The sequence below is a fragment of the Pongo abelii genome, chromosome X (assembly GCF_028885655.2).
Source record: "Pongo abelii isolate AG06213 chromosome X, NHGRI_mPonAbe1-v2.0_pri, whole genome shotgun sequence".
Lineage (NCBI taxonomy): Eukaryota > Metazoa > Chordata > Mammalia > Primates > Hominidae > Pongo > Pongo abelii.
Genome location: NC_072008.2, coordinates 47528102 through 47542858, shown reverse-complemented (window position 1 = coordinate 47542858; position 14757 = coordinate 47528102). Strand labels below are relative to the sequence as shown.

Genomic DNA, 14757 nt, shown 5'->3' with positions numbered 1-14757 from the left:
CCTGTAGTCCCAGCTACTCAGGAGGGCGAGACAGGAGAATCACTTGAACCCAGAAGGCGGAGGTTGCAATGAGCCGAGATCGCGCCACTGCACTCCAGCTTGAGTGACAGAGTGAGACTCGGTTAAAAAAAAAAAAAAAAAAAAAGAGAAGAAAAGAAAATTTTGCCAGGTGAGATGGCTCATCCTGTAATCTCAGCACTTTGCGGGGCCAAAGTGGGAGGATCACTGGAGGCCAAGACCAGCCTGGACAACATAGCAAGATCCCGTCTTTACAAAACTACCATCAACACCACAACATATTAGTTGGGCATGGTGGTGTACATCTATAGTCCCAGCTACTCAGGAGGCTGAGGCGAAAGGACTGCTTGAGCCTAGGAGTTCTAGGTTACAGTGAGCTATGATTGTACCACTGCACTCCAGCCTGAGTGACAGAGCGAGACTCCATCTCAAGAAAAAAAAAAAAAGAGAGAAGGATGAGAATTAAAACTACATTGGATAGACTGTTTCAAAATGAACTGTATTTTACTTGAGACAAGGTCTCGGTCTGTTGCTCAGGCTGAGTGCAGTGGTGCAATCATAGCTTACTGTAGCCTCCACCTCCTGGGCTTAAGCAATCTTCCCATCTCAGCCCCAACCAGCTGGGACTACAGGAATGCACCACCACATCCAGCTAATTTTCAAATTTTTTGTAGATACAGGATCTCACTATGTTGCCCAGCCTGATCTTGAACTTTTGGACTAAAGTGATCCTCTTGCCTCAGCCTCCCAAAGTGCTGAGATTACAGACGTGAGCCACTGCACATGGCTTAAAATAAACTTAAAATTTTAATTTTTGTATATTTTTTCTAGATCATTTTGTATTGTGGTAAAATATACATTTACCATTTAACCATCCTTTTTTTAAAATTTTGAGATGGAGTCTCGCTCTGTCACCCAGGCTGGAGTGCAGTGGTGCAATCTTGGCTCGCTGCAACCTCTGCCTCCCAGGTTCAAGCGATTCTTTTTTTTTTTTTTTTTTTTTTTTTGAGACGGAGTCTCGCTCTGTCACCCAGGCTGGAGTGCAGTGGCACAATCTCGGCTCACTGCAGCCTCCGCCTCCCAGGTTCAAGCGATTCCCCTGCCTCAGCCTCCCAAGTAGTTAGGACTATAGATGCATGCAGCCACGCCTGGATAATTTTTGTATTTTTAGTAGAGATGGGGTTTCACTATGCTGGCCAGGCTGGTCTCGAACTCCTGACCTCGTGATCTGCCCACCTTGGCCTCCCAAAATGCTGGGATTACAGGCGTGAGCCACTGGGCCAGGCCTCAAGCAATTCTTGTGCCTCAACCTCCCGAGTAGCTGGGACTACAGGTGTGTGCCACCATGCCTGGATATTTTTGTATTTTTAGTAGAGACGGGGTTTCACCATGTTGGCCAGGCCAGTCTCGAACTCCTGACTTCAGGTGATCCGCCCGCCTCGGCCTCCCAAAGTGCTGGGATTACAGGTGGGAGCCACCACGCCCAGCCTCTTTTTTTTTGTTTTTCTTCTGAGACAAGTTTCACTCTTGTTGCCCAGGCTGGAGTCCAATGGCGCAATCTCGGCTCACTGCAACCTCTGCCTCCCAGGTTCAAGCGATTCTCCTGCCTCAGCCTCCCAAGTAGCTGGGATTACAGACATGCACCACCACTCCCGGCTAATTTTGTACTTTTAGTAGAGACAGGGTTTCTCCATGTTGGTCAGGCTGCTCTCGAACTCCCGACCTCAGGTGATCCGCCCATCTCGGCCTCCCAAAGTGCTGGGATTACAGGTATGAGCCACCGCGCCCAGCCTACCATTCTTAATTATCTAATTCAGTGGCATTAAGTACACTAACAATGTTATGCAACCATCACCTTTTCCAGGAATTTTTCATCATCCAAAACAAAACCTTTGTACCCATTAAACAATTCTCACCCCACCCCACAGCCTCTATTCTACTTTCTGTCTCAATGAATTTGCCTATTCTAGGTACTTCATATTAGTGGAATCATGTAATATTTGTCCCTATGTGTCTAGCTTATTTCACCTGGCATGTTTTCAAGGTTCATCCACAAGGCAGTATGTTAGAATTTCCTTTTTATGGCGGAATAATACTCTTCTATTGTAGTATGCATACACAACATTTTGTTCATTCATTTGTTCGTGCACACTTGGGTTGTTTCCACCCCTTGGTTATTTTGGACATTGTGAATAATGCTGCTATGAATATTGGTGTCCAAGTATCTGTTTGAATTATTGCTTTCAATTCTTTTGGGTATATATCTAGGAGTGGAATTGCTGGATCACATGGTAATCCTGTGTTTAACTTTTTCTGGAACTGCCAAACTGTTTTCCATAGCAGCTGTAACATTTTACATTCCTACCAGTGTTGCACAAGGGTTCCAATTTCCCCACATCCTCACCAACACTTGTTATTTTGCATCTTTTCATGTGCTTACTGGCCATTTGTATATCTTTATTGGAGAAATGTCTATTCAAGTCCTTTGCCAATTTTTTTTTTTTTTGAGATGGAGTACGACTCTGTCACCCAGGCTGGAGTGCAGTGGCATGATCTCAGCTCACTGCAACCTCCGCCTCCCAGGTGCAGCCTCCCGAGTAGCTGTGATTACAGGCACCTGCCACCACGGCCGGCTGATGTTTTGTATTTTTAGTAGAGACAGGGGTTTCACCATGTTAGTCAAGCTGGTCATGAACCCTTTGCCCATTTTTAAATTGGACAATTTTGTTGTTGTAAGAGTTCATATATTCTGGATGTTAATCCCTTACCAGACATATGATTTACAAATATGTTTTCCCATCGTGGGTTGTCTTTTCACTTTCTTGATAGTGTCTTTGAAAGTATAAAAGTTTCTAATTGGCCGGGCGCGGTGGCTCACGCCTGTAATCCCAGCACTTTGGGAAGCCAAGGCAGGCGGATCACAAGGTCAGGAGATCGAGACCATCCTAACACGGTGAAACCCCATCTCTACTAAAAAATACAAAAAATTAGCTGGGTGTGGTGGCGGGCGCCTGCAGTCCCAGCTACTAGGGAGGCTGAGGCAGGAGAATGGCGTGAATCCAGGAGGCAGAGCTTGCAGTGAGCGGAGATCGCGCCACTGCACTCCAGCCTGAGCGACAGAGCGAGACTCCGTCTCAAAAAAAAAAAAAAAAAAAAAAAAATTAGCCAGGCGTGGTGGCAGGCGCCTGTAGTCGCAGCTACTTGGGAGGCTGAAGCAGGAGAATGGCATGAACCCGGGAGGCGGAGCTTGCAGTGAGCCGAGATCGCGCCACTGCACTCCAGCCTGGGCGGCAGAGTGAGACTACGTCTCAAAAAAAAAAGTTTCTAATCTTTTGTTGTTGTTACCAGCAGTCCCTGAACCAGAATAGGTTCAGAGAGACTTCCAAAAGTTTCTAATCGTGGCCAGGCATGGTGGGCTCACACCTGTAATCCCAGCACTTTGGGAGGCCAAGACGGGTGGATCACATGAACCCAAGAGTTTGAGACCAGCCTGGGCAACATACCGAAAACTCATCGCTATAAAACCAACAAACATAAACAAAAGTTTCTAATTTTGATGAAGTCAAACTTCTTATTTTGAAATAATTTTACATTTACAGAAAAGTTCAAAGAATCCCTGTATACCCTTCACCCAGCTTCCCCTAATATTAACAAAACTAGGGCACATTTGTCAAAACTAAGGAATTAACTAAACTACATATTATATTAGGATTCCACCGATTTTCTCACTAATATCCTTTTTCTGATCCAAGATTTAATCCTAAATATTACATTACATGTAGTTGTCATGTTCCCTCAGTCTCCTCTGGCCTGTGAAGGTTTATCAGTCTGTCCTTGTTTGTTTTTAATGACCTTAACAGTTTTGAAGAGCACTGGCCAGGTATTTTGTAGAATGCCCTTTAACTGGTTTTGTTTGATGTGTTCTCATGATTAGACCTAAGAGTATGGATTTTTTTTTTTTTTTTTGGAGAAGCATACAACAGAAGTAAGATAGTGAAATGCCCTTCTGATCATATCACAGAAGAGTACATGATAACAACATGACTTATCTATGGTGATGTTAACCATGATCACCTAGTTAAGGTGCTGTCTCTGCCAGGTTTCTTCCCTGTAAAATTTCTCTATTTCTCTCTCCATACTCTATATATACATATTTTTTCAAATGGAGTCTCGCTCTGTTGCCAGGCTGGAGTGCGGTAGCGCCATCTCGTTCATTGCAACCTCCAACTCCCGGGTTCAAGCGATTCTCTTGCGTCAGCCTCCCGAGTAGCTGGGATTACAGGCACCCGCCACCACGCCCAGCTAATTTTTGCATTTTTAGTAGAGACGGGGTTTCATCATGTTGGCCAGGCTGGTCTCAATCTCCTGACCTCACGAACCACCCCCCTTGCCCTCCCAAAGTGCTGGGATTACAGGCGTGAGCCACCAAACCCGGCCTCCATACTCTATTCTTTAGAGGTGAGTCTCTAAGACCAGCCCACAGTCAAAAGGAGGGTAATTAAGCTCTACCTCCTAGAGGAGGGAGTATCGACATTATTTGAAGTTATATAAAAATTATTATTTATGATAACTATTAAATAATATAGTATTGTATTATACAATAATCACTATTATTTAGAATTCTATAAGGAAGATTTCATAGAACATTTTTAATCTAACAGATTTACAACAGTCCAATGTTTGAAAACAAACAGCAAGGCTGTATGGAAAACATGCACTTTCATATTGCTGGTAGGAGTTAAAAATGGAATAATCCTTATGGAGGAGAATTTGGCAATACCTGACAAAACTAAAAATCTATATACCCTTTGACCCACAGTTCTACTTCTGGGAATTTAAAGTATACACATACTTGCACATGTACAAAAAAGTTACTGTAGCACTGTTTTTTAAAAGTGCTGGGCGCAGTGGCTCACACCTGTAATCCCAGCACTGTGGGAGGCTGAGGCAGGCGGATCACGAGGTCAGGAGATGGAGACCAGCCTGGCCAACATGGTGAAACCCCATCTCTACTAAAAATACAAAAATTGTGTGGGTGTGGTGATGCATGCCTGTAATCCCAGCTACTCAGGAGGCTGAGGCAGGAGAATCGCATGAACCTGGGGAGCGAAGATTGCAGTGAGCCGAGATTGCGCCACTGCACTACAGCCTGGCAACAGAGGGAGATTCCGTCTCAAAACAAACAAACAAAAACAAAAAACAAAGGATAAGCCAGGAGCAGTGGCTCATGCCCCTAATCCCAGCACTTTGGGAAGATGAGGCGGGCAGATCGCTCGAGCCCGGGAGTTCAAGACCAGCCAGGGTGACATGGCAAAACCTCATCTCTACAAAGAAATACAAAAAGTAGTTAGGCGTGGTGGTGCGTGTTTGTATCCCCAGCTACTTGGGAGGCTGAGGCAGGAGAATCACTTGAGGCCAGGAGGTCAAGGATGCAGTGAGCCATGATCGCACCACTGCACCTGGGCGATAAAGCCAGACACTCTCTCTCTCGCTAAAAAAACAAAACAAAACAAAACTAATGAGGTGAGAGGAACTCTAGCAAATATTAAAACATTATAAAGGTAAATGAATTAAAACATGAATAGACAGATCAGTGAAATAGAATAGAATCTACAGCATACAAAAACACACATGGAAATTCAGTATAAGCCAAAGGTTATATTTCAAACTAACAAGGGGAAAACAAATTAGTCAATAAATAATAGTTACAATAACTATCTGGCCTAGGAATCAGCAAACTATAGCCAGTGGACCAAATCCAGTCTCCTTAAATAAAGTTTTAGTGGAGGCCAGGTGTAGTGGCTCACATCTGTAATCCCAACACTTTGGAAGGCCAAGGCAGGAGTAACCCTTGAGTTCCAGACCCAGCCTAGGTAACACCGTAGTCAGACCTCGTCTCTACTGGAAAAAGAAAAAAAAAAAAAGAAAGAAAGAAAGAAAAAAAGAAATTAGCTGTGTGTGAGGCTGAGGTGGGAGAATCCCTTGAGCCAGGGAGACAGAGGCTGCAGTGAGCTCCGATTGCGCCACTGCACTCCAGCCAGCCAGGGCAACACAGCAAGACCTTGTTTCAAAAAAAAAATTAATTAAATAAAGTTTTACTGTAACACAGCTATATTCATTCATTCATAAATTGTCCATGACTGCTTTCAGTTTAGTTGCAACAGAGACGGTCCTGCAATGCAATGCCAAAAATATTTACTATCTGATCCTTTACAGAAAAGTGTTGTCCACTAAGAAAACAAAGTTTACCTCACTTCTTATGCCAAATAAATTCTGGATGGGTGAAAACTTAAATACCCAAGTAGAAACCATAAAAATATTAAAGAAATCTCTCTCTCCAAAAAAAAAAATCTCGAAACTGTTTTCTCCCATGACCAAACTAGTTTGCATTCCCACCAACAGTATATAAGCATTCTTTTCTTTGCAGCCTCACCAACATGTTTTTTTTTTTGACTTTTTAATAATTGCCATCTGACTGGCATGAGACGGTGTCTCATTGTGGTTTTGATTTGCATTTCTCTGGTGATTACTGATGATGAGCATTTTTTCATGTTTGTTGGCCACTTGTATGTTATCTTTTGAGAAGTATCTGTTCATGTCCTTTGCCCATTTTTTAATTGGAACTTTTGCTTTTTGCTTATTAAATTCCTTGTAGATTCTGGATATTAGACCTTTGTCAGATGTGTAGCTTATGAACATTTTCTCCTATTCTGTAGGCTGTCCATTTACTCTGTTGGTAGTTTCTTTTGCTGTGCAGAAGCTCTTTAATTAGGTCCAACTTGTCAATTTTTGGTTTTGTTGCAATTGCTTTTGGGGACTTAGCCATAAATGCTTTGCCAAACCCTGTAACGAGGAGGGCATTTCCTAGGTTTTCTTCTAGGATTTTTTTTCTTTTTTTTTTTTGAGGCAGAGTTTTGCTCTTGTTGCCCAGGCTGGAGTGCAATGGCGCAATCTTGGCTCACTGCAACCTCCGCCTCTCAGGTTCAAGTGATTCTCCTGCCTCAGCCTCCCAAGTAGCTGGGATTACAGGCATGCGCCACCATGCCTGGCTAATTCTGTATTTTTAGTAGAGATGGGGTTTCTCCATGTTGGTCAGGCTCGTCTCGAACTCTCAACCTCAGATGATCCACCTGCCTCAGCCTCCCAAAGTGCTGGGATTACAGGCATGAGCCACCGCGCCTGGCCTTCTAGGATTTTTATAGTCTGAGGTCTTACATCTTAATTTTTGTATATGGTGAGAGGTAAGGGTCCGATTTCATTCTTCTGAATATGGCTAGCCACCTATCCCAGCACCACTTATTGAACAGGGAGTCCTTTCCCCCTTGCTTATTTTTGATTTTCTCAAAGATCAGATGGTTCTATGTGTGCGGGTTTATTTCTGTGTTCTCTACTCTGTTCCACTGGTTTATGTGTCTGTTTTTGCACCAGAACCATGCTATTTTGATTACTGTAACCTTATAGTATAGTTTGAAGTTGGACAATGTGATGCCTCTGGCTTTGTTCTTTTTGCTTAGGATTGCTTTGGCTATTCGACCCAGTAATCCTGCTACTGGGTATATACCCAAAGGAAAATAATTCATTCTATCACATGCACCCATATGTTCAAAGCGGCACTATCTTTTTTTTTTTTGAGACAGAGTTTCGCTCTTGTTGCCCAGGCTGGAGTGCAATGGTGCAATCTCGGCTCACTGCAACCTCCACCTCCTGGTTCAAGAGATTCTCCTGCCTCAGCCTCCTGAGTAGCTGTGATTACAGGCACGTGCCACCACGCCTGGCTAATTTTGTATTTTTAGTAGAGATGGCGTTTCTCCATGTTGGTCAGGCTGGTCTTGAACTCCCGACCTCAGGTGATCCGCCCACCTCGGCCTCTCAAAGTGATGCGATTACTGGCATGGGCCATGGCGCCTGGCCACTGCAGCACTATTCACAATAGCAAGGACATGGAATCAGCCTGAATGCCCATCAATAGTGGACAGGATAAAGAAAAATGTGGTACATATACACCATGGAATACTATGCAGCCATAAAAAAGACAAAATCATGTCCTTCACAGCCATATAGATGGAGCTGGAGGCTGTTATCCTAAGCCACCTACTATGAAAACAGAAAACCAAGTAGTGCATGTTCTCACTTATAAATGGGAGTTAAATGTTGAATGTACATGAATGTAAATACTGGAACATCAGACATTGGGGATCACTAGACTGGGAAGGTGGGAAGGGGGGCATGGGCTGAAGGACCATCTGTTGGGAACTAAGCTTACTGCTTGGGTGATGGGATCAACAGGGCCTCAAGCTTCAGTGTCACGCAATTTACCCATGTAAAAAAACCTGTACAGGCCAGGTGCGGTGGCTCATGCCTGTAATCCTAGCACTTTGGGAGGCCAAGGGAGCAGATCACTGAGGTCAGGAGTTTGAGACCAGCCTGGGCAACATGGTGAAACCTCGTCTCTACTAAAAAATACCAAAATTAGCTGGGCGTGGTGGTGCACACCTACAGTCCCAGCTACTGGGCAGGCTGAGGCATGAGAATTGCTTGAACCAGGGAGGCGGAGGTTACAGTGAGCTGATCGCACCACTGTACTCCAGCCTGGGCGACAGAGTGAAACTGCGTATGAAAAAAAGAACCACCACCTGTATGTGGGCCGTGAGCTCCAGCTGGGTGGCCGGGGCGGGGGTTGGGGGGGTTGTGGAGACCGTGACACCACGCATCCCACCCCAAGCCCTTTCCACATCCCTGCCACCAGGGGATGCCGGCATGCTCCCAGCGCTCACTGGCCAACAGACTCAGCCTATGGGCGATTTCCTCAGGACCCAAGCTCCTTGCCCAAGGAGAAAGATACAGACCTTTATGAAAGGGAAGAGAGTTGGCTACTGGCTGCGTGAGAAGAAAATCAAGAAGCTCAATTTCCAGGCCTCAGCGGAGGTGTGCAAGGAAGTGAGGGATAGAAGTGGTACAGCTGAGGCCAAGCGCGGTGGCTCACGCCTGTAATCCCAGCACTTTGGGAGGCCGAGGCGGGTGGATCACCTGAGGTCGAGAGTTCAAGACCAGCCTGGCCAACATGGTGAAACTCTGTCTCTACTAAAAATACAAAAACTAGCCGTAGTGGTAAGCGCCTGTAATTCCAACTACTCAGGAGGCTGAGGGAGGAGAATCGCTTGAACCCGGCGGGGGGCAGAGGTTGCAATAAGCTATCACACCACTGCACTTCAGCCTGGGCGACTGAGTGAGACTGATCTCAAAAAAAAAAAAAAAAAAAGTCATGCAGCTGAACCTCAGCCGGCCAATGGAGGAGCAGGGACCCCTGGGTGTCATCATTCACAAGTTGACCGACGTCATCCTTGAAGCCGACCAGAATGACAGCCAGTCCCTGGAGCTGGTGCACAGGTTTCAGGAGTATATCGATGCCCACCCTGAAACCATCGTCCTGGACTCCTTCCTTGCCATCAGAACCCTGCTCAACCGCTCCAAGTCCTGCAAGCTCATCTGGAAAATTGAGATCTACATGGAAGGCGGCAGGATCTGCTCGCTGCCCCTCATGGAGGTCACAAGCCTGTGTGGGGATGATACCATGTGGCTGCTGGAGAAGAATGGCCTGGCTTTCCCATTCATGTGCAAATCTAGAGTGGCTCACGGCACTAACTCTCACAAGATGGCTACTGTATTCAATCAGGAGGGCCTGAATGGCATCCAGCCACCCTGTGTGGTCTAGAATTTCATCAACCACAACACCGTTCTGTACAAGGTGTTCATGGTCGGCAAGTCCTACACCATGGTCCAGAGGCCCTTGCTCAAGAAATTCTCCGTGGACACAATGTGACCGCGAATCCATCTTCTTCAACAGCCACAACGTGTCAAAGCCGGAGTCATCATTGGTCCTGATGGCGCTGGACAAGATCGAGAGGTCTGGTTTGTTCAAGCGCAGCCAAGCAAAGAGGTCATCCGGGAACTCCCCCGGGCCCTGCGGCATGCGCTGGGAGTATTGCTGTTCGGCACCGACATCATCATCAACAACCAGATGGGGCGGCATGCCGTCATCGACATCAACGCCTTCCCAGCCTACGAGGGTGTGAGCAGGTTCTTCACAGACCTCTGGAACCACATCGCCACCATTTTGCAAAACCAGAGCACAGCCACAGCAGCCATAGGGGATGTGGCCCCACTGAGGCACAGCAAGCTCCTGGCCAAGCCGGCGAGCAGCCTAGCAGGCGAGCGGACATGCAGCGCCAGCCACGGCTGCTGCAGCAGCATGATGGGCCAGGATGCACCTTGGAAGGCCAACGCCTACGCGGGTAGTACCTCCAAGCTGCTGCACCCGAGACTCTGCTGCACCACCAGTATGTCGCCCAGCTTCTAGCAGCACAGCGTGGCCTCCCTGGCCAACAAGGCCTCCTCCCAGTACCCATGGAGCCAAGATCCAGAGGGGTGGCATGGGGAATACCCGCTGGGCTAGCAGCTCCCATTGGCGATGCTACTACTAAGAATCCCCAATCATCTGATTCTTCTTTTTCTTAACTTTAACCTGATTTTCTGATGTCATGATCTAAATGAGGGTTGGGGGAAGATGGAAGAGAACATCAAGTGGTCCAGCGTTGGGGAAAAGGGCCATCCCACGTGATTCCTGCTGTGCAGACTTTTCACTGAGTTAAAAAAAAAAACCTGTATGTGTATCCTTTAATCTACAATAAAAGTTGAACTTTTAAAAAAAGAAAACAAATATTAGAAAACATAAGAAAAAAAATGTATCACCTTAAGAGTGGGGAAGGCCTTCCTCAGCAAGACAAATCCCAGCAGTCATAAAAGGAAAATGAATAAATCTGGCTTTGTAAAAATTATAAATCTCTATAGAGTGTAAAAAATACGAGAAACTTAGAAATAAATATGTAATAAAGCAAGTATGGTAAAACGTTAATAGTAGAATCTAGTGGGCTGGGCACGGTGGCTCACGCCTATAATCCAAGCACTGTGGGAGGCCAAGGCAGGCAGATCACCTGAGGTCGGGAGTTTGAGACCAGCCTGACCAACATGGAGAAACGCCGTCTCTACTAAAAATACAAAATTAGCCAGGTGTGGTGGCACATGCCTGTAATCCTAGCTACTCGGGAGGCTGAGGCAGGAGAATCACTTGAACCCAGGAGGCAGAGGTTGTGGTGAGCTGAGATTGTGCCATTGCACTCCAGCCTGGGCAACAAGAGCAAAACTCCATCTCAAAAAAAAAAAAAAAAAAAAAAAAAAAAAAAAAAAAAAAAAAAAAATCTAGTGGATGGTTATATATGGTGTTCACTGTAAAATGCTTTTTTTTTTTTTTTTTTTTTTTTTTTTTGAGATGGAGTCTCGCTCTGTCGCCCAGGCTGGAGTGCAGTGGTGATCTTGGCTCACTGCAAGCTCTGCCTCCCAGGTTCATGCCATTCTCCTGCCTCAGCCTCCCTAGTAGCTGGGACTACAGGCGCCCGCCACCACACCCGGCTAATTTTTTTGTATTTTTAGTAGAGACGGGGTTTCACCGTGTTAGCCAGGATGGTCTTGATCTCCTGACCTCGTGATCCGCCCACCTCAGCCTCCCAAAGTGCTGGGATTACAGGCATGAGCCACTGCACCCGGCCCATTGTAAAATTCTTTAAACTTTGCTACATGCTTGAAATTTCACACTGAACTATGGAAAACATCATAAAGATAAGTAACAAATGGGGCAAATATCCATTAAACATGTTTTCAAATATTTTGGTTGACTTCCATTTTTTTAAACAATTATCTGTTCATGCATTCACTCAACAAATATTAACCTAACATTTGCTATACGATAAGTACCGTTCTAGGTGATGAACAAAATGAAGTTCCTGTCCCCATGAACTCAGGTTGGAACCCAAACTGTTTCTTTTTCTTTTTTTTTTTGATAGGGAGTCTCGCACTGTCCTCCGGGCTGGAGTGCAGTGGCGTGATCTCGGCTCACTGCAACTTCCGCCTCCTGGGTTCAAGTGATTCTCCTTCCTCAGCCTCCCAAGTAGCTGGGATTACAGGTGCCCGCCACCACGCCCAGCTAATTTTTTGTATTTTTAGTAGAGATGGGGTTTCATCATGTTGGCCAGGCTGCTCTCAAACTCCTGACCTCGTGATTCACCCGCCTCGGCCTCCCAAAGTGCTGGGATTACAGGCGTGAGCCACCACACCTGGCCCCAAATTGTTTCCTTACAGTAAATGCCTAGAGAAGAAATCACTGTCAGTGGTATGAGTAGTTATAAGGTTCTTGATACAATCAATTTGAACTGTAGTCATCAAAATTCAAGAACTGGGCCAGCATGGTGGCTCACGCCTGTAATCCTAGCACTTTCGGAGGCTGAGGCGAGTGGATCACCTGAGGTACGGAGTTCGAGACCAGTCTGGAAAACATGGTGAAACCCCGTCTGTACTAAAATACAAAAATTAGCCGGCTGTGGTGGCACGTGCCTGTAATCCCTGCTACTCAGGAGGCTGAGGCACAAGAATCCCCTGAGCCTGGAAAGCAGAGGTTGCAGTGAGCCAAGATCGCACCACTGAACTCCAGCCTAGAAGACAGAGTCAGACTATCTCCACAAACAAACAAACAAACAAACAAACAAAAAAAAAGGAAAAAAAAATCAAGAACTGAACAGAGATGAATAAATTTATTAATTTTCAGATGAAATTATCCTGAACTCTCTTGACATCCAATATCCAAACCAAATAAATTCAGGTATTGAACTCTTGCTATCTAAACTCAGGAAGGGAACATATTTGGATAGAAAGGAATACTTTTCATTGGCCACCAGAGCACTCTGAACAAACACCTTCCAAAGGCATACCCCTTTTATAAAGCATTTCTAGGATGCTGGACTGAATCATCATATACGAGGATCTTCACAAAATGAGTATATTTCTAGAAAATAGAAAATGCTAAAATTGGCAGAAGAGATGAAATGGTAATCAAAAACCAGCTCCAGATGCTTTTATTTTATTATTTTTTGAGACAGGTTGTCACTCTGTCACTGAGGCTGGAGTGCAGTGGCATGATCATGGCTTACCACAGCCTCAACCTCCCAGACTCAGGTAATCCTCCTGCCTCAGCCTCCTGAGTAGCTAGAACTATAGGCACCTGCCACCACGCCCAGCTAATTTTTGTATTTTTTGTAGAGACAGAGTTTTGCCATGTTGCCCAGGATGGTCTCGAATTCCTGGGTTCAAGTGATCCAACTGCCTCGGCCCACTGCGCCCAGCCTCCAGATGCTTTTAAAGGTGAGTTCTACCAAGTTTTTCAAGGTACAGATAATTCTTATACAAGTTTCTCCAATAAAGAGAGAATAACAAAGGCTGCCCAATTCATGTAATGAGGCTACCTTGATTCCAATGCCAGATAAATACTGAAAATAAAAATATTGGACTACCTTACTGATAAATACAGGTGTAGATATCCTAGATGATACAATGGCAAATAAAATCTAACAAGGTTTTAAAAATATACATAAATCACTTAAATAACATTTCTGCCAAAAACTCATGAGTAAGCATTAGAAAAATCCAGACTGAGACACATTCTACAAAACAACTAACCTTAAAACATGCTTTCAATATAATCATGACAAGGTCATAAAAGACAAAGATAGAATAACTGTTTCAGATTAAAGGAGACAAGGAGCTCAATGCAATACATGATCTTGGACTGGATCCTGGATTGGGGAAAACCATTATAAAGGACATTATTGAGAAGAGTGATAACATCTGAATATGGGCTTTATATACGATAAAAGTACTATATAATTGTTTAATTTCCTGATATTGATAAATATATTGTGGTTATGGAAGAGAACGCCTTTCTTCTTAGGACATACATGCTGCCAGGCTTAAAAGGTCATGTCAGGCTGGATGTGGTGGCTCATGCCTGTAATCCCAGCACTTTGGGAGGGCGAGATGGGCGGATCACCTGAGGTCGGGAGTTTGAAACCAGCCTGACCAACATGGAAAAATCCTGCTCTACTAAAAATACAAAATTAGCTGGGTGTGGTGACGCATGCCTGTAATCCCAGCTACTTGGGAGACTGGGGCAGGAGCATCGCTTGAATGCAGGAGGCAGAGGTTGCAGTGGGCCGAGATTGCACCATTGCACTCCAGCCTGGGCAACAAGAGTGAAACTCTGACTCAAAAAGAAAAGTCATGTCTGCCACCAATTCAAACGATTAAAAAAAAACATAGTGTGTGTGTGTTTGTGTGTGTGTGTGTGTGTGTCTATGTAAAGATATAGAGCTATAGGGCGGGCGAGGCGCGGTAGCTCACGCCTGTAATTCCAGCACTTTGGGAAGCTGAGGCAGGTGGATCACCTGAGGTCAGGAGTTTGAGGCCAACCTGACCAACATGGTGAAACCTCGTCTCTAATAAAAATACAAAAATTAGCCAGGCATAGTGGCAGGCACGTGTAATCCCAGCTACTTGGAAGGCTGAAGCAGGAGAATTGCTTGAACACAGGAGGCGGAAGTTGCAGTGAGCCAAGATCACGCCATTGCACTCCAGCCTGGGTAACAGAGTGAGATTCCGTCTCAAAAAAAAAAAAAAAAAAAGATATAGAGTGATAGAGCAAATGTGGCAAAATACTTAAAACAAGTAATTCTGAGTAGAGGATATATGGGAATTTATTATGCTCTTTCTTGCAACCTTTCTGTAAATTTGAGATATTTTCAAAGTAAGAAGTCATAAACATATACATACATACCATGATCAAGTGGGGTATAGCTC

At 45.0% G+C, this 14757-nt stretch overlaps 1 protein-coding gene and 1 pseudogene across 8 annotated transcripts in view; one reads left to right on the top strand and one right to left on the bottom strand.

Annotated features, from left to right (window-relative positions):
* Nucleotides 1-14757, bottom strand: part of RBM10 (RNA binding motif protein 10) — a 41307-nt gene that overhangs the window by 19941 nt on the left and 6609 nt on the right. The window lies entirely within an intron of this gene.
* On the top strand, nucleotides 8802-10471 carry LOC103889046 (inositol-tetrakisphosphate 1-kinase-like; annotated as a pseudogene).